Source organism: Saimiri boliviensis, chromosome 10, assembly GCF_048565385.1.
Source record: "Saimiri boliviensis isolate mSaiBol1 chromosome 10, mSaiBol1.pri, whole genome shotgun sequence".
Taxonomy (NCBI): domain Eukaryota; kingdom Metazoa; phylum Chordata; class Mammalia; order Primates; family Cebidae; genus Saimiri; species Saimiri boliviensis.
The window spans coordinates 95863360-95885996 of NC_133458.1; the positions used below are offsets into that span (position 1 = coordinate 95863360).

At 45.2% G+C, this 22637-nt stretch overlaps 1 protein-coding gene across 3 annotated transcripts in view; it reads left to right on the top strand.

Annotated features, from left to right (window-relative positions):
* CHN2 (chimerin 2) overlaps positions 1-22637 on the top strand; it is a 327734-nt gene that overhangs the window by 213773 nt on the left and 91324 nt on the right. The window lies entirely within an intron of this gene.

The window sequence follows — 22637 nt, forward strand, 5'->3', positions numbered from 1 at the left end:
GGTCGCTAATCCTGGTTAAACCGGAACAGGCTTCCTGTCAGCCAGTGTCAGTGGGAAGCAAAGGAGCCTTGAGCTGATGGATTTGGCACTGACCTTGGCAGAGGGGCTTCACAGGGGCGATCTCAATTGATTTGCTGATCGAGCTTCAGATCCTAGGAGAACCTTCCACAGAACCACATCAGTGCAGCAGCTGGGCCCGTGAAAACATAATTTGGCAGTTTCTTTTCATAACTCCAGTGTCTCCAAAGCACCTGTTTATTCTTTTCCAAATAAGTGATTTGGGAAATTGTGGGGTTTCCGATGGTTTACATTTTAACAGAAGAGGGATAGGACTGGAGTCCCAACTTTCAGAGTTTGTTCCGGTCCACACAAAAGCCATTCCTTTGTCTGTTTGCAAAATCTGTTCCAAAGTAATTTAGAATAGAAAATATGAAAGCCGACCTTCCCGGCCATGACAAATCAGAAGATGAATTGTAACATAAATCTCTGAAGCAGTGTTTATATTTCTGAATCGGAGAGCAAAGCCACCAAAAGGGCAATCTGTTACCAGCAGCAGGCTGCACACTGGAACATCTCAAGGAAAAGAGGTGAGCAGGAGGACTGTCCCTTCTGTGGAGGGCTGAGTTGAGATCCTTGGTATTGAAAATGATATTACTAGATCCTTGACCTCCCCTGAGAGGGAAGTTTGGTCAACAGAACTGATATTTCTGGACAATATTCCTATCAGGAAACTTGTACATCAAAATATGCCATCTTCTGCAGATATTTTTGTATTTATTTGTCAAAAATAAATTGTGGAAGAAATTAATTATCCAATTAATCACTTTGAATGAGCCACCCAATGCACATTGGCCTTTTGGGGAAAAAGTAAATCAAGAAAATATTGCAGGGAGACACCCAAACTCTCTGAGCAGTTTGATGGACAGGTGTCGGTGGTGTGGGTTTTCTTGGACACTAATGATGTGACTTTTGGTTGTCCCAAGGGGTGCCGTGGGCACTGGACCTGGTCACTTGCTAGGGGGTACTCATTTTGTTAATAGATTTGTTAAGTTACTTGGTAGGAATCCATCCGTTTCTCTCTGACCTGTATTGACAAGTGAAATTATTAAAAGTCTCAGGCTTGCCAGAGATTCTGTTTCCCTTAAGGGCAGGTCAGTGGACCGTTGCCATGGAGTCAGTGACTAGAAAAGAGGGACCGGAAACTCTAAAGGCTTCACTGAGAAGAGTGGGGATGTGGAGGGTGGTTACCTGTTTACTTTGGTAAGGGCGCATCTTAAAGGTTTTAATGAGTGAAATGAGCAGGTGTCCTGATATTTCTCAACTCCAGACACATCAGCATTTCAGTTGCTGGAGTACTTAAATTTCGTTTTCCTGTTTTATTGATCATTTCCAAGTGAATCCAGAGAGACGGTGTTACCTGCATATCCAAGAATACTAACACAGTTTTAATTGGCAAAAATAGATTACCTGCCCCTCAGATTTGGGTGGTTTCCAGATTTCTCTCCAGTCATGATTGTTAGCAGTAAACTTGATTTTAATAACTGTAGATGAGATGGGAGGTAGAGAGGAAGCCAAAAAAAAAAAAAAAGTTGTGATGGTTAGCCAGTAGTGATCCGTCTCCCAGCTGATTCTTTATTTAGTTGGGTTTAAAAACATTCTGCTCTATGTGGGCCGCCATTCGGTGCATTTAATTAAAATGGTCATGTCCAGTGTCATTTCTTCTATGAAACACATTTCAGAACTTATTTCATAGATTATCTATTGACCTTCACCCACGGCACTGTGGCAACAAAGGAATAAGACAAGATTTCACATTTTGTGTTAAACACATACGTGAATAATCTCCCATTTTATCCTTGGAACCACTTTGCAGGTCCATAGGGCAGGAATCACCACCCCTACTTTATTGAAAGGCTCACTGTGGTAGGCTGAGGAATGAGAGCCTGGCTTCCTGATTCGACGTTCAGAGCTTCTTAAATGGGCCAAGCAGTTGTGCCTCAGTGGCAGGGTTAGGAATGAGGGCCTGGCTTCCTGATTCGACGTTCAGAGCTTAAATCGGCCGAGCAGTTGTGCCTCGTTCTGTGCCCCCTGCCCTTAGTGCTTTCAGTGAACACACTTGGTTTTGGCCGTCCTGAAGCAAGTGAGGCTGAAAGTCACTCAGTATTTACATGATCTGATTTCAGAAACATGTATTTTCAGTATTTACGTGATCTGTTTCTGAAAACTGCTATGACTAGCTATAATAACTAGCATTTTCTTATAAAGTATACCCTATGAATTCAATACATATGACAACAATGTTTTTGATGGCACATTTTTATTAAATAAATATGGTTTGTCGTATTAAATTGCATCTGTGTTTTAGTGGGGGAAAAAAATCATCCATGCCCTTGACATGATAAAAGCGCATTTAAGAATATGTGTTATACCAGTTTCTTCATTTCACTATTCATTGTAGCAGCAAAAATTAGAAAATGACCTTAATGTTCGTCATTTTAAGACTGCTTAAATGAATTATGGTACGTCTATATTGAGGACTATCACACAACCCCAGGAAAAGAATGAGAACCCTCATATGGGCTGATAGTGAACGTTCACCTGGAATCGTTATATGGAAGTGACTGGCAATGTGGTGTATAGAGTATGGTATTATTTGAGTAAACCAGTAGAAAAAAATTTTTTTATTTTAAAATTTGAATTTTTTTTATTTTTTATTTTTTAAAGACAGGATCTCACTTTATTGCCAAGGCTGGTCTCAAACTCGTGGGCTCAAGCAGTCCTCCCATCTCAGCCTCCCAAGTAGCTGGGATTACAAGCATGAGCCACTGCATCCAGCCAAAACAAAGCTTTTACATGTATATTTTTCATGCAGAGTCATAAAATATCCCTTGAAGGATGCAAGAACCAGTATCACTGTGAGGAGGGGAGGCGGGTGTCTGAGGAGTACAGGGCGGGAAGGAGAATGTTCCCGGCTACTCCTTCATGCTCTTGGAATTTTGAACTGTGATCGATGCAGTGCCTTGTGTAAAAATTTAAATAGGAGAAAATAATGCGCTGTGCCTTAAATTCACACACATTAAGGCAAACCCTGAATAAACAAACATTCTCTACATGGAGTGCTTCGCATGCGCCTGCACACACACACACACACACACACACACACACTCACACACACAGTAGTTCCAACAGTTAGCACCCAGGCTGTTTCTTCCAAGCTCTGAACACACACACACACACACACACACACACACACACACGGTCACACACACAGTAGTTCCAACAGCACCCAGGCTGTTTCTTCCAAGCTCTGAACACACACACACACACACGCACATGCACACACACACACACACACACAGATGGTCACACAGACAGTAGTTCCTACAGTTAGCACCCAGGCTGTTTCTTCCAAGCTCTGAACACACACACACACACACACACACACGCATGCACACACGCATGCATGCACACACACACACACACACACACACCATTTCCAACACTTTGCACCTACGTGGTTTCTTCCCAGCTCAACCCCATGCTGACAGGACACTTTCATTTCCCCGTGGGGTCTTTAGCAAAGAGTCTGTGTTTAGCAGAGTTTCACTGAAGGTTGCAGCTGGGAGAGGGTATGGTAGCACAGGGCACACATCACCAAATAGAGTGCGATGTGTCTGCCCCTGGCAGTGGATTAGCTGTTGCTTCTTTCCTTCCTGGCATTGCCTTCCCCTGATGCACAGACCCCTCAGCTATGCCCTCCGGGACCCTCCCCAGCTCTCCTCCCATTAACCAACACACCACCACCACGCCTTTCTCAAACTGCTGCCAGGCCAGCTTCCAGAGTCCTCTTGCTTTCTCTGGGCAGGCACTAAAGCCCTCTGTGGTTTCTACTTTCTTCCTGTAAAACCAAGGAGAGTTACCTTTCCCGGACTGGTGGTCTTCCAGCCTCACCTGGCTGTCCTCCTTGACAGATGAACCATTTCAGCGGAGAACAACCTTCCCCCTCCTCTCCTAGCTACAATTCTTTTTTCTTTCTAAAATACTTTCTTCCTTTCCAGCTTCCCATCTTTATTTCCACAGTGGTTCTTTCATTGGTTATTTCACTGCTCCCACCATACAATCCGCTGGCCGGTCCGGGCATCTTTGCCTAGGAATAATACTACATTTCCCCACAGTGTGCTTGAACGGAGTCCGTGGCCAGGCCAGGGAGGAATGTCCAGCCCTCGCTTACTGACAGAGGTCTCCATACAAGGTTGAGCCTATCCTGAATGGTTGGTTCTCCCCAGCGCCAAGCTCGCATCTCACTGCTGGTGTCCCCGTGGCAACTTTTTCCTCATCAGAGTGTTATCGTTGTCGCTGTAATTCCGGGAAAGCTCCTGTTTGCTTCTTCTGCAGGACAGGGTTCAGATTCCTCAGCAGGATATTTGCCGCCTGTCTAAGCCTGGACCCTTTGCGAAAGCACAGCCTGAGACTGGGGTTTGGTATAGATGGGGAATTTGGAAAGGCTTCCCAGGGAAAGGGGTAGAGGCTGGGCAGGTGAATAGAGGAGGAGAGGCTGCTATAGGCATGTGTGGCGCTGGTTCCCGTCTCAGGAGCTGGGTAGAACTGCTCCTAAGAGGAACTGAAGAGGAAGTTTGATCCATCACCTCCTGTCGCCTCTTGGTTGAGGGGCGCCTGTGAGCTGTTACGTTCCCCTCAGTTTGAGGCCATGCATGCTGGAGAGCTAGAGGGTGCCGTGGCCATCCCTGGCAGCCTGTGGAGTCTGGTGCAGTCACCCTTTTCTCCTATTGAATAGAACCCGCCAGCCTCAGCCTCCCCGCACAGCCGCCCTGGCGTGCTGCACATCATCGTTATGAGAGTCCAGCACCCTGTGCCCAAGGTCATTCTTGAGATCATTGGTTCTCAAAGCATGGCCCTCAGGAACCAGCACCATCAGCATCACCTGGGAGACTTCTTAGAAATGCACGTTCCTGGGAGCCACTGTGTGGGAGACTCTGGGCTGGCCCCCCGCCAATGTGTGTTTCAAGCCTCAAGCTGTTCCAATTCCCACTTGCATTTCAAAATTGATGGTTTCTGTCTCTCTGTTCCCCTAGAGGTGGATTAGTGGAGGCAGAGGCTACTCCTCAGCCTGCTTCCTGTTTCTAAAGCCCACACATCACTCGCTGAGGCAAGCACTGGTTGAATGAACAGTGGGTGGGTAACTTTTAAAATGTAACACATTGCCCCAAATCCGCCCTAAGGAACAGTGTATCTCAAATTCATGAAGAGGGTGCCTCAGCATCTCCCACACCTTCTCCCAGCACGGGCTCCTTCCTTCAATGGGCTAAGATCTGGCCACCAGCTCCTTCTAGCATCAGGAGCAGCAGGAGTCTGGAGGAGCAGGGGCGTCCTGGAGACCAGCTCATGCAACCCTTCTGTTTTGCAGGACAGGAAACTGAGGCAGTTGACTCAATAGCATAGAAAGTATTTCAGTGACATCAAGAAGGCTTGGATAGAAAAGGATGCTTTTTAGCAGCTATCTTAGAGTTAAGATTGTTGAAGACTTTTTATGGGTTGAGACCTCCAACTGTGCCACTGTGGAGGGTGTCTTGATTCTAGGGGTGGAGAAGCTTGGTGACTTCATTCAGGACAGTAGATCCAAAGATGGTGTTGCCCACTGACCTTCACCAAGCAGAGATGTGCATTCATTTGCCAAAGAAAGAGCCTGAATTATTAATGCTGGAAGCATTGTGGGGCTGGAAAAGATGGCTTGCATTATGGGGTCTAAAGAACCTGTGGATTTTCTCTGCAGGAGGTTCCTTGGAAATAACATGTAACTGACATATCCAGTCTTTTCTCGGGATTCAAGGGTAAATGAAGATAGCATAACTTAGCTATTAGAGTAGGTGACAGGTACCGTACCATGATGACACTGATTGGCCATCTTCCTGCTCTTGCATGCACAGTCATAAAGTGCGGTGGGTTAGGACGCAGTGAGAATGGATTTAACTTAGCTTATGAAACCGGTTTTTGCCTAGCATTGTTTTCAATCAGAATTCCCTGACGATGTGGGATTTATCACTCCGTCTGAGCAATTGCTGATTTGGTTGGCTTTGTGGTTCTCAAACTGGCTACAGGTGGGACTCACTCTGGGAGCTTTTTAAAAATGCCCATGTCTGGACGCGGTGGCTCATGCCTATAGTCCCAGCACTTTGGGTGGCCAAGGCTGGTGGATCACTTGAGGTTAGGAGTTCAAGACAAGTCTGGCCAATGTGATGAAACACCATCTCTACTAAAAATACAACAAAACAACAACAACAACAAATTAGCCGGGCACGGTAGCACATGCCTGTAATCCCTGCTACTTGGGAGGCTGAAGCAGGAGAATCATCCAAACTCAGAAGGTGGAGGTTGTAGTGACCCCAGATCACACCGCTGGACTCCAGCCTGGATAACAGATGAGACTCCATCTCAAAAAAATAAAATTTTAAAAATATATTTAAAATGCCCATGTTCAGCCCCACTTGGCTATGGAATCGGTCTTCACTGTAAAATTCACCTGCCCATCTCCCCAGATGATTGTCAAGTGCAGTCAAGGGTTGAGAACCTGGGTTCGATGGAAGGGGAGACAGGGGAGTAAAGTGATGAGACGTTTGGGGAACATTTTCTTTTAAGGACACCTGTCCCACTTTCCATGCCTCTTATATTCCTGAGGCTCTTTGGTGTCCTGAGCTAGACCCTAGACTTCTTCCTCTCCTTCTAGATAACCCATGAAAAGACCTCTGGGAAAACATTCTTCACACAGCTAAACAACGGTGGTTACAATTACTTGTGCTGGTTCAGGGTTTGCCTTTGCTCCCTTTTCATGGCTTCTTTCCCCAGATTATAGCCTGAAATATAAATGATGGGAAACAATTAACTGAAGTGGTCTTAAATAATTTCATGAAAGAGCAAGGAAAAGTTAGTCCCTTTCTTAGGGGTCAGCTAGCGGTTACTTTGGGTGGATGTATTATCAGATAGCATCACTTTTTACCAGTTCCTCAATATCAGTGTCTTCAAAGAGGAACAGAAGAGGAAAGCCACCCTAATACATGCAGCGTTTGGAGGTATACGATGGGCCAGACGCCAAACCCTCGTTACTTGTGCCCATCCAAAATCTCTCTAGGAAACAGCTAATTTAGATTCACAGCCCCTGAGACAGTATTTTCTATGCAAGTAGTGCCATCTTGTGGTTAAAAGGAGAGTTACATGCTGATGACACAAAAGACCAAACCTAACATGTGAAAGTGATGTCCAAGAACAAATTTTTCAGCAATGAACCCATTGAGTCATCCCTCCTTCCTTAAGTTTTATAGCACAGATCAGGCTGCACAATGGCTTGGGGTGTCCGTTCTGTGGCCTGTGGTCCTCTGCGTGAGCACGTGGGCAGCTCTGTGGGCCTAGGACTTGTAAAAATCATCCCAGGAATCTAATTCTAGTCCAGAAGTGCCCAAAATTCTTGGCCTCAGGACCCCTCTATATTCTTTAAAGTCACTGAGGATCCCAAAATGCTTCTGTTTATGTGGGTTCAGTCTTGATATTTACTGTATTAGAAAGTAAAACAGGCCGGGCATGATGGCTCAGACCTGTAATCCCAGCCCTTTGGGAGGCTGAGGCTGGCAGATCATCTGAGGTCAGGAGTTTGAGACCAACCTGACTGATATGGTGAAACTCCATCTCTACTAAAAATACAAAATTAGCCAGGCATGGTGGCACATGCCTGTAATCCCAGCTGCTCAGGAGGCCGAGGCAGAAGAATCACTTGAACGCAGGGAATGGAGGTTGCAGTGAACCAATATTGCATCATTGCACTCACTCCAGCCTGGGAAAAAGAAAAAACAGAAAATTCAAAAATATGTATTAATTCTTTCAACATAAAAGTAATAAACACATTATGTGTTAGTATGAATAACATACTTTTGTGAAAAATAACAGTTTTCCAAATAAAGAAAAAAGCGATGAGAATATTGGCATTGTTTTTACATTTGTGTAAATCGCTTTCGTGTCTGGCTTAAAAGAAGACAGCTGCTCACGTCTGCTCCTGTATTCAACCTGGAATATATTGTTTCGTTTGAAGTATAGGAAGCAGCTCTGGCCTCACACAGATGTGTAATTGGAAAAAAGGAATGTTCTTAGAGACTTTTCAGGTGAATGTGGGTTTTAAATATATAATAGACCACAATGCAACAAGTGGTAGTTTCTTAAAGATTAATTGCCATATCGTTCTCTGAAGGCAATCACTGTAATAAAATCAGTTTTGACATTATGGACTCTCTGAAGAGACCTTGGGGTCCCACAAATATTGGTGGAGCACACTTTGATGAAGAGCCAAGCTTTTCAAGATGTTTATATTTTAACATCTCCGGAGAGGTGTTTAAGGATTTATCCCACCACTTTTATCACTTTTGACCGAAGGAGGTAAATGGTGCTGTCACCTGGGACCACTATCCACCTAGGGGGACTGTGCAGGCCACGAGGAGGTGTTCTTCTGGATCTGACCCACCCAGGGTCCACCCTGAGCTTGACCTTGAGCTCTTCCCAGCGGCTCTCACTGGGCGGTGGGGGGACAACAGGCTGAGTCTATATGAGCTTTCATTTTAGGGATCTCTCTGCGGTTGTTTAATTTTTTGAATTTTACCGAGGCTTTTTAATCGTGGGACTTTTACATAATTTATTCTGGAAGATCATTTTTATGATGTTTAAGGCAGGGTAGTCTGATATATATTTTAGCTTGGCTTAATTGTAGGAACAGTGTTGGTAGATTTCAGGTGATTACTTTTATTTTTGAGGTGAAACTGATGGGCTGTTTTTGTCTTTTTAGTAATTATATGGTGGGTTTTGGCTGTGAATAAAATGTTAATGTTTGTATATTAGTCTAGGTGGGATGATATATTAAAAAGATGAGCGACAATAACTTGGGTATGTATTTAGGGTTCTCTTGATTAAAGCGTTTTTTAATTAAATAGGTTCCATGTGGGAAATGGAGCATGTATTTACATTGCACCTGTGGGCCATCTATCGGCACTTCGTTTTTAATTAGTAAGTGGTGAAGTAGAAACATTTGTTTGAGGAGCCCTAGCCCCTGGGCTAAATTGGGTATTTTGTTGAGTATGGAATGGTGAGATTATACTTGACATTTTCGATGTGGTTCTTTTTTTTTTTTTTTTTTTTTTTTTTTTTGACTAGGAGAGTTTGTCTCTTTTGCATTTTTGTATTTGAAGGAACTGGAGGGAAAAAGTTATAGGAGTTGATGAAACAGTTGAAGGAGAGAGTTATTATTTTAGACCTGCGTAAGGAGAGAAAAAGTTGAAAGTAGTGAGACATAGTAAAAGCTGAACTTTTGATTTATGAATTTGAGAATTTTTTTAAAAATGACTGCCACATACAATGCTCTAGTCATTTATAATATTATCTAAAACTTTAAAAATACAGACTTTCCTCCTCAGTTCCCTGAACTCTCCCTTACTCTCTAGCCACATTAAAAATTCCACACTTCTACTTTTTATTAAAACAAATGTTTAAAAGCTTGTCCCCCCATCTTCTCACTTTAATCAAATCACATAAACCTTTCTCTCTCTCCAAACACCTGTGTATCACCATTTAACATCAACTACACACCAAGCACCCGAGCCTAAATTTCAACTTCAACACAAGCCTGGAGCCTGTGTCATCTGGAAACAGCTTCGCAGGGAATTCCGATATATATGCCCAATGAGGAGCTGCTGACCGGGTCTCTCTTCCTTGTACAGAGGAAAGACCAAGACTCAAAGCTCAAACATTGAACAAGAAGGGTTGGGAAGAGGTGACACAATTTTAGCGGAGCCCATTATTTTCCTTCTCTGGCCTCGTCCTGGGTGTCACCCTCTTTCTTAGCTCTCCTGGGCTTCATCAGGACGCATCCGTCTCCCCACTCCACCCCCATAGTGAGCAGCTGTCGTTTTTTGCCACCTCAGTTTAGATGCTTGTGGCGGAGTCACATCTGCCCAGTCATCCCAGAGCTGGATTTGTGATTCAAGGCCAAGCCGAAGGACCACATGTCCCTGGCCAGGGTGGATAGTTCAAGGATGGCCACGTGGTCAAGTCAGAGCCAGTGAAACACAGCAGACTTCTCCTGTGATTTCCAGGAGGCAAGCCTTTCACCTTCTTTCTGCTTGGCTCAGTTAGACAGGAAGTAGAGACTGGGCTGCTGAAGCCTTCCCACCAGCCCACAGAGCCTGAGAATGGAGCCCAGAGAAAGCAGGGCCTGCAGAGGAGGAGAGAGAAGCTGAGTCCTGAGGCCTGATCTGAGCCTCTCCGGGAGCCCTTCTGCCCAACCCCTTCTCTGAACATTCCAGTTCTGCTGGCAGCTCATTCCTGCCTTGCCCTTGAGCTGGGTAAGCAGCTGTTGGTGCTGCATCTAAGTTGGCAGCTATCTTCATCCCCGGAAGAACTAGAACCCACCCATCAGCTCCCTGCCACCCTCTGCTGTCCCTCTCTCCCACTCCCCTTACTTGTCACCATTATTAAGAAAGCTTAGCTATTCAAGTTCAGGTTCATTTTCATTTTATTCCAATAATCCACCTCCCCTTCTTTAAAATGATAGTGTTAGATCAGAAAAGGGGACCTCTAGTGTTTGCTGAAATGAGTAGGAATGTAGCATCTTGCTTACCAGGCATACATGGGAAATAACCCAGAAGCCACTGTTTTGAAACGGAGTCTCGCTCTGTCACCAGCCTGGAGTTCAGTGGCGCAATGTCAGCTCACTGCAACCTCTGCCTCCCGGGTTCAAGTGATTCTCCTGCCTCAGCCTCCCAAGTAGCTAGGACTACAGGTGCACGCCACCATGCCCAGCTAATTTTTGTATTTTTAGTGGAGATGGAGTTTCACCATGTTGGCCAGAATGGTCTTGATCTCTTGACCTCCTGATCCACCCACCTCGTTCTCCCAAAGTGCTGGATTACAGGCTTGAGCCACTGCACCTGGCCCCTGAAGAGTCTTAATGAACTCTGGTAAGCCATATTCTTAGCAACTTGTGATATTTCCAGGAAATTTTTTTTAACAGAATGGGGTGAAATGCGGCCCCTTTTGCAGCATTGGATGCGGCCCTCGAGAGCCCTCCTTTGGAAGGGGGACCCCACAGATCCTTGGTACAACAGATGAACAAGTTGGAAACCTGCAGACTCTGAAGAAGGAAAGACCGAAGTGCCATTTGTAGTCTCTCAAAATTAAAGGCTTGGCCTATAAGAATTTGTAGGGGCGGCCGGGCGCGGTGGCTCAAGCCTGTAATCCCAGCACTTTGGGAGGCCGAGGCGGGTGGATCACGAGGTCGAGAGATCGAGACCATCCTGGTCAACATGGTGAAACCCCGTCTCTACTAAAAAAATACAAAAAATGAGCTGGGCATGGTGGCACGTGCCTGTAATCCCAGCTACTCAGGAGGCTGAGGCGGGAGAATTGCCTGAACCCAGGAGGCGGAGGTTGCGGTGAGCCGAGATCGCGCCATTGCACTCCAGCCTGGGTAACAAGAGTGAAACTCCGTCTCAAAAAAAAAAAAAAAAAAGAATTTGTAGGGGCGGGTGAGCGGGGTCCTGGGGGAAAGAAGAATGATCTTGTTCTCCAGTCATTCCCATTGCTATGAATGGAAACGATACATTGTATCATTCGCTGGAAATGTCAGGGATACATTGGTTTGTTTCCGTGGCCTCTGGACCAGGTTGCCGAACTGGCATTACTCATTTTTCAATAAAAACTTGTCTGGCCAAGTCTTATGATGATAGTTCATAAATGTCCCTGTTGGTTTTCTCTCTCCTTATACACAATCGTTTTGAAGTTTCTGGAAAGTTAATATTTCACTTTGTTCCTAAGTCCTCATTTATGAACTTAATAAAGTCCGAGCATCAGAAGAGGAAGTTAAAAGTTTACACATGCAACTTTGATTTTTCTCAGGTGACTCAGTGGTTTAAAAAATTAATTAAGAAGTTGCCAGGCCCGGTGGCTCACACCTGTGATCCCAGCACTTTGGGAAGCCGAGGCAGGCGGATCACCTGAGGTCAGGAGTTTGAGACCAACCTGACCAACGTGGAGAAACCCTCATCTCTACTAAAAAGTACAAAACATTAGCAGGGCGTGGTGGCACATGCTTATAATCCTAGCTCCTTGGGAGGCTGAGGCAAGAGAATCGCTTGAACCCGGGAGGCAGAGATTGTGGTGAGCCAAGATCACATCACTGAACTCCAACCTAGGCAACAGGGGTAAAACTCCATCTCACAAAACAAAACAAACAAAAAGTCAAATCACTGTCATTTGCAAGAGACACTTTAATACCCAAGTTGAGAGCAAGAAATAACACACAGGACTATGGACAATGCATGTCCCAATGCACCTCTAACAGAGTGAAAGTGGTTATATTTTACCACAGTACGTATAAATTCCATGTAAAACAATTCATGATATAAAGGACTTTTATTATGTTTAATCCCAAATGATTTTAGGGAAGTTACAATTACTCCACCCAGAAAGAACATTACATTTATTAAGCATATCCTTGTTTTTAACCTATCAGAAACTACGTTATTTCCTTCTGCTTCGTGACAACCCTTTTATTTATAGTTTCTCCTCTTTTATAGCACAAAAGCAAGAAACACAGGGCTTAGGAAAGCCAGGCGATTTGCTCAGGGTTGTGGAACTTGAGACTTGCAGGCCCTGTCACAAAGGCCCGGTTGCTAGAAGGTGGCTCGTCTGACCTTGAACAGGCTGTGCTCTCCACTGGACACATTGACAAAGTGAGCAGATTTGCTGTGTGTCTAATTTGAAAGCTTCTCAACAAAGTGTCGTATTAGAAATCATTTTCCTCTTCCCAGTATGGTTACTCAGTATCTCTCTGTGGCTTGACTCTCATCGTCTTCAGCTCTGGAAGGATTTGTTCTTGAAGAAATAGATGTGTCTGAGGAAATTCCTCAAGAAGAGACGTGTTCATGACACACACCCTTGCCTCCGTGATTTCTAAGAGAACCATCTCTGTGCATTGTCAGCCTTGAGCTATCGGAATTTAGAAAGGGTTGAGCCATACTGTAAAGCTCTGTATACCTCTACTATATCGCAAGGTGATGAGTCTGAAATGCAAGTCTTTAGACACAAGCGTGCGGCTCGCTTCTTCCAATCACGATGGAGTCAGTTGAGATGAAAGGAAACTGAAACGGGCGTTACCCTCAGGAAGGTGAGGAAGGGATGCCTGACCTGCTTATCTCTCAACGTGGCTGTGCAACAGTGCCGAACCCTGGTATTATAAAATGATATACATGGAGAGTTTAATGCATTGATGGTTTTCCCCTGCAGTAAGTTCAGTGCAAAAATCAACCTGCTCACAAGGAAAGGAAGCAGTGCTAGCACGCATGGGGTACTGACCACACACCAGGTGCTACAAGGGTGGCTTCCAGTGTGTCACCTCCTTCTGTCCTTACAGTGGCTGTAAGAGTTGGGAATTGGAGTGGTGGCAGTAACTTCTTCATGGCCACCCAGGGAGCAGGGGAGCTGGAACCCTGCCGCCAGCTGCCCTTGCTTGAAAGAAAGCCTCAAAAGCTCCTGGCCCCCCAGAATGACCCCTACCCTCCACCCCAGTGGCCTGCAAGGCCTTTTCTGATGCTGTCACCGTGTCACCCAGCACACACATGCACACATCGCTTCACCTCAGCTACTCACTCTCCCTGGCTGTGTCCTAGAGGCCAGCAAAACAGAGCAATTGAAGTTTTCTGATCCCAACAGCGAGTGCAGTGCCTCTCAGCCTTTACACAGCATCTTCCAGTTCTTTGCAATGTTCCTCCCCCTCGTCGTCCCCAGGTCCCTGTCCTGACTTGGAGAGCTCCCACCGCACTTCATAGACCAAGCCCAGGCAGGTCCTTGCCTGCAGCCTTCCCTGACCTATGCAAGCCTGCTTTGGTCATACCTTCAGTTGGCTGCTGCTTGGCAGCTTAGATACCGTTCTCATTGCCCTGAGCACACCTCACTGGTGGGTTCATTCATTAATTCATTCATGCTTAACTATTAATAATTAATAAGAATAACAATTAAATATTCATTGAGCCCCTAATCTGTGCCAAGCACAATGCTGGCCAGTTGCACTTACAACGACCAGCTCAGGATGGGCCCGTGACACAGGTACAGTGAGTCAACCCCAGGGTCTTTGCTGGAAGCTTTAAGACGGAAGTGAACTCTTTCCACCTGGGCTTGCTAAGTCACAGAACATAAACACTGTGCGAGAGGGGCCACCCAACCGGCACTTGGGGAGTCAGACATCAGAGAATGAAGCCATGGAAGAAAGCCCATGGTAGAGATGGAGAATGTGTCAAACGGAGAGCTTCGTTCTAGAGAGACCCATGTGGGGAGTTCCCACCTTGGTTTTCTGTGCTGGTACATTTCTCTTTCTCTTTGTGCTATGTTATTTTGGGTGAAGTTTCTGTTTGCTGTAGCCAGAAGAGCCCCAATGGAGTCCTACAAAACAAACAAACAAAAAAATCGTCCATGCCTGGCAGAGAAGGTCTCTCTAAGGAAGAGAGCAGCTGGGCCAGCCTCCGGGCACGGTTGGCAGAGGGGAAGGCTCCGAGGAGGGAGATGACCAGGTTGGAGAGGGGAGGCTGGAGATGGGCGGGCTTGGGAAGGGCCACATAAAGTATCTCCAGAGCGTGGACCTTATGCCCAAATGGCTTAAGGAGCTGCCAGCAGTGTGATTTTTAGAAGGCTACATTGGTGGCAGGGTGGAAGAAGGACCGGAGAGGATAGAGACTGGGGCTCAGGGAGGTTAAGGCAGTAACATTGAGGCTTCTGCATTTTTGCTTTCAAAACCCAGTTGCTGTAGGCAAATTGTCCCTTTTTTTTTCTTTTTCTTTTTTTTTTTTTTTTTTTTTTTTTGAGATGGAGTCTTGCTCTGTCGCTCAGGCTGGAGTGCAATCGTATGATCTTCGCTCACTGCAACTTCCGCCCCCTGGGTTCGAGTGATTCTCCTGCCTCAGTCTCCAGAGTACCTGAGATTACAGGCGCATGCTACCACACCCCACTAATTTTTGTATTTTTAGTAGAAATGGGGTTTCACCATGTTGGTCAGGCTGGTCTCAAACTCCTGACCTTGTGATCGGCCTCCCAAAGTGCTGGGATTACAGGCATGAGCCACCACTGTGCCCAGCCTGCCTTTTCCATTTTTAAATGGTGACGCTATTACCAAAGCTAATTGTGTCTTAGTCTTGTAAATTTTGAAGGCCTAAGTTGGTTAAATTGCTTTTCATAAGATTTACTGGGTTTTGGGGAAAGGAGTGGAAGAAAACAGGAAGCCCATTATCCCACGGGGGTGGGAGGTGAGGGGCTGGGGGTGGATAGATGGGGCCCCACAGAGCTGGGTTAACCTGCAGGGCTTCTGTGTTCAAGACGGAGCCTTCCATTCTCCACCGCCTTCTGCCATTTTCCTTAAACACAGACTTGGAATAAGTGTTTGTTGAATGAATTAATGTGTTTGCATTCTTTCTTCATTTCGCCTCCTACCTGCGAAGACAGAACTGTAATATATGCCTTTCTTAGAAAAGCTGTGGACTTTAAATATTATCTGTGTTGAATTTGATAATAAAATAAAAAATACTCATTAGCCTGGACTTCACAAATCCTAACCTTTAATACCTATGAAACAGTTACCCACTAATTAAATAGTTTAAAGGGTATTGAAATGGAAATGTTATTACTTAGGAGAGCAAAGGTTTTCTTCCAACTCGGTGAGAGTATACAGCTTAAAATACGGTGGAAAAGGGCAGCAGTGTTTAGCCTGCTAATCATGTTGGCTCAAGTCCAGTAGTTCTCAAATTTTAGCATCCATGAGAATCCTGTGCAAGGTGTGTTAGGACACAGAGTCCCGGGTCCTCGCCCATCTAGTACCGCATGTGTGACCGGCAGCCCAGCTTCCCAGGAGAGGCTGATGTTGCTGGTCCAGGAACCATGGTTTGACACTGCTGGTCCGAGCACCAGAGTAGCGCAGTTAAGTATCTAAGGCAACTGGAGAACTGAGGCTAAATGACAGTGATTAATTATATGTAAATGTGTACTCAGATCGTGTATACGTATGCATGTGTATAGGTATATGTATATTTCCAGCATCTTTATACTGCCTCTCCCAGAATATCAACTAACTGCACCTTAGGTGTTTTCTAAATAGTCGTGGCTTTGGTGCGACAGTTCCTCCTTTTGTGGAACTCCTCGCTGGCCCCTGCAGGCATCTCCCCTGCAGAGGAGGGGCTGCGTAGTGGTTAGAGAATGGACTTCAGGGCCAGTGGCTCTGCGGCCGGAGCTCGCCGAAGCCTCCTTTCCTTCCTTTGCACGCACCCAGGTAGCATCTCAGCTGCACCTTCTTCGGACCACTTGCTTCCCCTGCAGTGCGTCCTCTCCTGCGCGCTCCCCTGCCAGGGCCCCAGCTGCTCCTCACGCAATCTGTGACCCCACAGGACTTGCTGCCGCAAATGGGCTTTTGGATTTCCAAGGCCCTTCATCAGCATTTATCGAGGAAAGGAAAGAAGAAAAGGATAAAAGAGGGAAGAAGGAAGGGTTTTCCCAGGTTGCTCATTGCCTTTGTGACATTTTTTGCTGTAACTTTTAACAGTAGAGAAAGATCCATTAGGTAGAAAACCTAGAAGTTATTTAGGGTGAACCGCATGCAACTGTTGATACCTGATAGTTTTTGATCTGCAAAATCAGGTAATTTGATATGGTTCAAACTCATGTCTATTTAATACAAAGGTATATGAATCCTGGTAAGATAACACAGTTTCTAGTTTTAGAATACAAGGCTCCAAGAGTGGATACTGAGCTTGAAGTTGATATGCTCTGGAAGGCCCTCTTTAAAAAATAAGGCAAAAATACTAGTGAAGTATTCTAGAGGGGACCACGGAAAGGCCCCTGCCTGAGATTACCCTGAACCTGAGCATGTGTCCCAGAGCTTCATAGTGAAGACCCATGCCAGGGGCGTGGCTTGAAGATGGCAGCTCTTAGGACAAGCACATGTGAGGCTGGAGAGTCGCTTCTAAAGAATCCATATGAGAATAGCACACCCTCTTGGCAGGTAACTCAGGTGCCAGAAAATCCGTACGGTCCCCTGAGCCAAGCGGAGAGATGAAGGATTGCTAGACCACCTTGTTGGTTTTGAACAGCGCCATTTCCAAAACAACATGAGCCTCCAGGTTGGGCAGCAGTTTGTCCTTTCGTGGAAGTTCTTATGTTCATATGTTTCACGCATTTTCCCTCAGATGGGATGTTTTGGAGCAGAAGGGGAGCTAAGCCAGGCAAACACCCAAGGAGGGAGCAGGAACAGAAGCTGCGGGAACCTGACGAGGAAGCGCAGGGAGGGGCTGGGATGCCAACACGAGTCCTTGGCATTTTCAGAAAAGTCGCTCAGGGGCTTGCAGGAGAGTTGTGATTTCTAGAAATTACTATTTGAGTGGGAAGTGGTAGGTTCCTTTATTGGGATGCTTTAAAGAAATCCTAATTCCATAGTTAGCTGAGTCCAGCAAACAGAAGCCCATATGTTAAGAGTGGATGTCCAGAGAATGAATTATTATTATTATTATTGTTTTTAATCTGGAAGCATGGCTTATCCGATTGCCCTCTGGGCGTACACCTCTTTGTGTGTTGTGTCCTGGGCCTCAGCCTCACCGCAACTTCCCTCAATTTCCCTCTGCCCAGGGGCTAAGCTCACTAAGGTTTCTTGATGGGAGGTGGAAACACCAGGACTCGTGGTCTCCTCCCTCGATTGTGGAACATGGAACTACCAGACCTGCCAGGAGGATGGTGCTTTTTTCCTTGGCTTGTCTAAGTGTTCAAAACACAAGTATTTTAAAACAAATTTGTCAACCGCGGGATGTGCAGGTGAGCACTCTGTGTACCCAGTAGCTCTGCCAGTCTAGCCTCGTGCTTGGCCAAACTCAACATGAATATTCATTAATAAGCCCTTGGGAGGGACTGCTGTGGACTGAAATCCTGGATTTTGAAGGGTCAATCAGGATGACATCTGAGCATACCCATATGCATTGGGCACAAGGTGGCAGTTCTTTTTGTCAATTTCCCAAGGCCAGTCTTGGGTGTGCCTGTGTATAGTTTCTAGTGAACTCAGGGTCAGCTTTCTAGGGTAGGTATCTCAAGGCTTTGCTTAATTATTAGTTAGATAGTTAGAAGTAATCACCGCAAATTTACACCCAGCAGTGTTCTGAACCTACTGCGGGATTAAAACTCAGTCTAGAGGTATTGGGAGTACTAGATATTCACATGCAAAAGAATCAATTTGGACTCTTACATTACACCAAATATAAACACCAACATTAAATTTATTAAATACCTAAACATAAAACCTAAAATTATAAAACTCCTAGAAGAAAATATAGGGGAAAGCTTCATGACGTTGAGGTTGGCAGTGATTTCTTACACTAAGAGCACAGTCAATAAAAGCAAATACAAACAGGACTATATCAAACTTAAAATGTTCCGTGCATCAAAGGATGTAATCAACAAAGTGAAAGGCAACCTATGGGATGGGACAAAATATTGCAAATCCTGTATCTGATAAGGGCTTAATATCCATAATAATGGTTTTAGAAACTCCTACAACTCGACGGCAACAACAACAAAAATAAATAACCCGATTTAAAAATGGGCAAAGGACTTGTCCGGACATTTGTCCAGAGATGATACACAAATGGCCAAAAAGCAGACGAAAAGATGCTCTACAGCATTAATCATTAAGGGAATGCAAATGAAAACTACACCTATTAGGATAGCTAGAGTTAAAAAGAAAAAAAGAAAGAAAGTAACAAGTGTTGGCGTGGATGCGGAGCAATGGGAACCCTGGTACACTGCTGCTGAGAATGCAAAACGTGCAGCTGCTGTGGAAAACAAGATGGCAGTTCTTCAAAAAAACAAAAATAGAATCACCATATGATCTAACTATTCCACTTCTGGGTATATATCCAAAAGAACTGAAAGCAGAATCTGGAAGAGAAATTTGTATACCCATGTTCATAGCAGTATTATTAGCCAAGAGGTAGACGCAACCCAAGAGTGTATGGAGGGATGAATGAAGAAAGAAAATGGAGTCTAGACATGCAGGGGAACATGCTTTAGCTTTCAGAAGGAAGGAAACCCTGTCCCGTGCAAAACATGGATGAACTTTGAGGACATGATGCTAAGTGAAATACGTCAGTCACAAAAAGACAAATACTGTCTTAATAGGAGACATGTAAAGCAGTCAAATGCACAGCAACAGAATGTGGAATGCAGAGTGGTTGTCAGGGGCTGAGGGAGGAAGGAAATGGGCAATTGTTGTTCAAGTTTTAGTTTTGCAAGATGAAAAAGTTCTGGAGATCAGTTACACAGCAATGTGAATATGCTTAACACTACTGAACTGTACACTTAAAGTTAAGAAGATAAATTCTAGATTATATGGGTTTTTTGTTTGTTTTTGAGAAACAGTTTCGCTCTTTTGCCCAGGCTGGAGTGCAGTGGCGTCATCTTGGCTCACTGCAACCTCCACCTCCTGGGTTCAAGAAATTCTTCTGCCTCAGCCTCCAGAGTAGCTGAGATTATAGGCACCCACCGCCTACTTTTTGTATTTTTGGTAGAGACAAGTTTTCACCATGTTGGCCAGACTGATCTTGAATTCCAGACCTCAGGTGATCCACCTGCCTTGGCCTCCCAAAGTGCTAGGATTACGGGCAGGAACCAGCATGCCTGGCTATATGGGTTTTTAAACTACAATTTAAAAATAAAATTTAGAAGGGAAAAACTCAAACTAGAGATGCAAATGGTATCCACAACTTTCTTGTACTTTCAATGAGGGTCAACTCAAGTTCATTTCTCTTGCCCAGCACCAAAGGTTGGTCTGAAGCAAGCCTGAGAGTCCACAGCAGAGTCAGCCCTCCTGCGGCTATTGAGATCTTCAGTCTATCCAAGGGCAGACTCCCCGCCATTTCCTGCCTTTGGGCTATTTTAGTGCTTCTCAGAGCTGTCATCGGGGAAATGACTCTGGAAGGAAGTCAAAGTCAAGGCAGAGGTGATAAAAAGTTCTGTGCACAGGCCGGGCACAGTGGCTCATGCCTGTAATCCCAGCCCTTTGGTAGGCCGAGGTGGGTGGATCACGAGATCAGGAGTTTAAGACCAGATTGGCCAACATGGTGAAATCAACACATAAAAGAAGTGACTATTGGGACCACCAGAGCTCCTTGATGATGGCACCCACTCCTACTTCGTTTCTTCATCTCCTAAGTGGAGATTCATCCTATGACTTCTTTTGGCAGGAACATTCTAGCTCAGAGAAGGTGAATTGAAAATTAAGAATGGCTGTTTGAGGAGAAAGTGAGAGAAGGGCTTATAAATGTCTGCGGATAGAATGTATGTGAATGTCCACGTAGGAAGCCATGTGCCTGTGAGTATAACTCACACAGAAGGGTGTTGGCTGATGGTTTGTGTGCGAGCACCCCTCATCCTTGCCATAGTCACATTATAAAGCTGTTTGAACAACAGCCTGGGCCGGGCGCGGTGGCTCAAGCCTGTAATCCCAGCACTTTGGGAGGCCGAGGCGGGTGGATCACGAGGTCGAGAGATCGAGACCATCCTGGTCAACATAGTGAAACCCCGTCTCTACCAAAAATACAAAAAATTAGCTGGGCGTGGTGGCGCGTGCCTGTAATCCCGGCTACTCAGGAGGCCGAGGCAGGAGAATTGCCTGAACCCAGGAGGCGGAGGTTGCGGTGAGCCGAGATCGCGCCATTGCACACTCCAGCCTGGGTAACAAGAGTGAAACTCCGTCTCAAAAAAAAAAAAAAAGAACAACAGCCTGTATCCTCATCTTTTCTATCAGAAGGGAATATTTAAGGGACTTCAGAAAAGCAGACAGCGTTTTCTGCTAAAATGCTGTCACGCAAGCTACACACAGAGCTTCCAGTCGTATATTTGGCGACCATTAACATGAAAATTACTGAATATGGGTATATTTTTATGCCACATATGGACATAAAATTTCCTACCATACTAGAAAAATGTGTATAGTTCTCCTTTGAAATATCCGTACTCAATTTTGTTTAAATTAGCAAGTATATACATGGTCAGATTTCACATATTTGTTAGATTTTTAAGTAAGGATTTTTTAAAATAACTTTCTCGTTGGGGTTGCATGTGTTAGTTTTAAGCATGATTTCAGCACTTTTTGGTATAGTGGATCTGGTTTTTAAAAGCAAGATGAAAGGTTAGGTGTGGGACCTCTTTCAGCCTGAGCTTTAAGCAGCCCTTTTGAATGACTGGATAGATGTCAAGTACACACAGGTGTACACACAGCTGAAAGGTGTGCTGTCAATTCCAACCACTGGTGTACTACTAGTTTCGAAGGTAGTTTCAGAATCTTGGTTAAAAAATGAAGTCTTTTATGTTTCCTACATGGTCAAGGTCAAAATTTAAAGTCATTTTCAGGTCTAATAGATGGCCTGTCTCCCTGGCTGCTCTCTGAGCAGAGTAGCCACAGCTGAGATTTTCCTGCACAAATGAAAGATACATATACTTAGAGAAGCAGTTGCTGATGTTTTCAGGAAAGGAGTGTTTACTTAGAAAAGCAAAACAAATTAGTAAACTGCTTGCTTTATATAGGTAAACTCTTTGGAATCATGTGGTGTTTCCATGTAGATGTCAGAGCTATATCGCCTTCGGTCAGACAAATTTGCATCTTACAAAGCTAACCAGGTTTCTTTTTCGTAGGACTTCTCAGTGGGCTAGCATACCCCAGAAATCTCTCAGGGGGGCTGGAGGCTGAGCAGAGTGCCCACTTTTATCTGCCCATGAAAAGCTTCCAGTGCTGGACGTCTCTCAGACTAATGTTCTGAGGAGCACACTTTGGGAGAAGTGGGGCAAATGCAAATGAAAAAGAGAGAAAAAGCTTCCACATTTAGAGGTGTGCTTCATAACTTTCATTGTTACAGTTCCTTTTTACATACCTGACTTGTTAATTCTACTGTCTTCTTCAGTATACCTTTGACTTGGCCTGTTCATAGCAAACCTTGCCTATCAAAGCGTTATATGAAATACTATAGAAAAGATTTCAGCTGAATTAGGAACATGAAGGAAATGCCTTCATTTCCCAGATTCATAGCATGTTAGCACCCAGGGTGGAGAAAAGAAGGAAATGACAGGGACATTTATCTCATGCTTATGTCCTAGCCCAGTGATGGCCAGACTTGTCTCCCGTGACAATCAGTGGATGCTGGAATGCAGGGTCCCTGCGTCCCACAGGACTGAAGGCTCATTCCCCCAGCAGCTGGGCAGGCTGTGGGCCGAAGCCCCCAGCTGAAGGAAGCTTCGTTGTCCAAAGCCCACATCCAATGACTGTGTAACCTGAGGGTATAAAAGCTCAGCTCCTTTGCCCCAATATGGGACAAGTCTGAAGGACTACCCGCACTTCAGCATTCCCTGGGTTGAGCTGAGGTTTCTTGTTGAGACTGCCCTGCCACACCTGCCCCTGCCCAGTCCCACTTCCTGCACATGCCACTGGTTCTGGAATCTGCTTCCCAGAAAACCTGGCCTGTAGAACTGGAAGGAAGAAATCTCTGGCTAATACTTGAAGTGGAAAGTAGCCACTC